Source organism: Haliotis asinina, chromosome 4, assembly GCF_037392515.1.
Source record: "Haliotis asinina isolate JCU_RB_2024 chromosome 4, JCU_Hal_asi_v2, whole genome shotgun sequence".
NCBI lineage: Eukaryota > Metazoa > Mollusca > Gastropoda > Lepetellida > Haliotidae > Haliotis > Haliotis asinina.
Window position 1 is genome coordinate 22,678,654 of NC_090283.1, and position 2,483 is coordinate 22,681,136.

General features: G+C 40.0%; 1 long non-coding RNA gene across 1 annotated transcript; it reads left to right on the forward strand.

Moving 5' to 3' along the window:
• The first annotated feature begins 664 nt into the window (after nucleotides 1-664).
• Nucleotides 665-2,116, forward strand: LOC137282760 (uncharacterized). Its single transcript, XR_010956842.1, has 2 exons — nucleotides 665-985; nucleotides 1,988-2,116. It is a non-coding gene; the product is annotated as an uncharacterized lncRNA (long non-coding RNA).
• Nucleotides 2,117-2,483: the final 367 nt, after the last annotated feature.

Here is a 2,483-nt window from a genome sequence, read left to right on the forward strand (position 1 = left end):
TTTCAAACCGAAATGTGTATTTGAAACGCTTTGGCACTTTTCTTATAATACACAGTTAGAATTGATCTTCAGCAGCCCATGCTATTCGTAAGGGGCGATCGGGTGTCCAGGCTCGCTTACATGGTTCACACGTGTTAGTTAAATAAAAACAGAAAAGATATTTTCTCCAACACGTTTCATTTCTATCTTCCGGGATTGTAGCAGTTACAGTATGAGGACAACACATATCCATTATGACGTCACAACAGGGACAAAGTTCTAGAATGACGAGGTCAAAGCTTACAATGGTTTAACATTGGATTGAATTTACCTATAAAATGTTCTTTTAAAATTCGTTTAAGTTTGTTAGAATTTTGAACTTGATGAAAAGGAAATGTTGTTCATTTAATATCGTTTCCATTGGAACGGACATCTAGATGTTCACTCAATGGGATACATCGGGTTTCAGCACACTTTATTTGCTGTTTACGGAGACGAACCCGTCTTTCAAATTTTCCGATTGACCAATACATTGTTCATTACAGTCTATGCATGTTATAACATATTACATAAAGTAAGCAAATAAATCTTAAAATACTCTTAAAATACTCTGGGGCCTCGGGGTCTGTGCTGTCTTTATCAAACACTAACCGGGAATCACGAAGTTAACCTGCGTAAAGCAACTGATAAGGTCATGCGTGCCATGTACAGACGTGAACAAATGTTAGGGTGTTCCTGTATTCATGACAACTTGACATGTCTCTTTTGCACGTCACTTTAATCACAGTGACAGTCTGCACTGTCTCCGGGGCTGCAGGAGTGACAGGACTTTCAGTAAACTGCAGCGAGCCGTTTGGGATCATCGCTCGCGACATTGAAGATCCTGGTGTTTTCATACGATGCAGATTCTACGTGCCCCGCATTGAAGAGTGTCCCAAGTACCAGGTCTTCAGCTTGAAACACAAACGATGCCTACAACCAAGTAGTCTTATCACACCATGCAATCGTAAGTAGATTTTGAACAGTTCGCTTTATTGTCACGAAACATCTCCTGGTGCCCTTCGCAAACACCAAGTGTCATCACTGATGGTCAGAGGTCCATCCATATCTTCAGAGAGGACACTCAAAGATGCTTATTCACTGGGGTTTTATACTTTTGTTCACGTCCGACAAGGTCAAGGCTACGTGTCTGTTTACCAAAATTACCAACGTCCATTTAACGAAATAGGAACAATTATGAAATAGAAACAAAAACAAAGAAAAGGGAGCTATTAACTCATTGCTCATACATCAGAGCTCAGCAGTCTCCCGGAGCCCATCTCCAGATCTGATCACTTTCAGATGTTAACCCATTCTTTGTGACAGCAAATTGAACATGTATGAAGCATAGAGTAATGCTCATTACGAGTACCATATTGTTGTTATTATTATTATTGAACGGTTTAAGAAACCAGATTATGAATGAACAATTTTCCAGTTTTTCTCTGATATTTCATTGTATGTTGAAACAGATGGGTAAACGTTACAAGTAGATCTTTTTACAAAAAAAGAGAAAAACAATAATATTGGTCACACAATGTGTTCAAGAACAGAAACATGAATCCTGTCGTATTCATTCCTTATCCTTACTGTTTAGTAGTGGGTGAGTGAGTGATTGCGTGAGTATGGTTTTACGACCTGGCAACAGAAAGAAACTGTCTGTATATAACAGGTATTAACTCTGACGTACACTATGTGCCCAGAACGTATCATCCAAAATAGCGTCAAATTCAAACAATTTCCATTTCACGTCTGCTCCTTATCACTGGATGATATAAGTGTGTATATTAGTGATCTGTATCCAATGGCTGGATGATATAATTGTGTGTACCAATGATCCGGATCCAATGACAAAAGCCTGATTACAATATGAAAGCCAATAATGGTGTCCCTGATTACTGATGCAAGCAGCGTAGAACCTCGATGACCCACTCATACATACACATGTCTGTGTGTTGTGTTTTTTCAGCTTCGTACGTCTTCGTTCCACCAGCATATTAAAAGATGGAGACAACGACCTTCCTCTGCCCCCACTGACTGTTCCTGCCTCTACGCTCTTGTCAGTGTTGTCTGGTTGACGTTTAAAATCTATTCCCCAGTTTTTGTTCTGTGTCATTGAAACCCGGAGTGCAAAGCATGGTGGGATTGCTATATTGTAATAATATAAGAGATAGAGAAAGAGAGAGAGAGAGACCGAGACAGAGAGATAAAGAGAGAGATGTTCCCCGACGATGGTTTTTCCCGGTCATTGCTCAATAGTTTGACACGCGCTGACATCAATTTGTAGGTTGACGTCACTGCCTCGATAGCATTGACCACGTCCCTTCCTATCAACCAATCAGAAAGATGTCAGTTCCATTTAGCTGATCTGAATCATGTCCCATGGATGATGAACTCTCATTTCCTCATAAAACGTTTTCTCGTACATCCAGTGTTTCCCCTAGGCATAAAATGTTAGCAGTCAT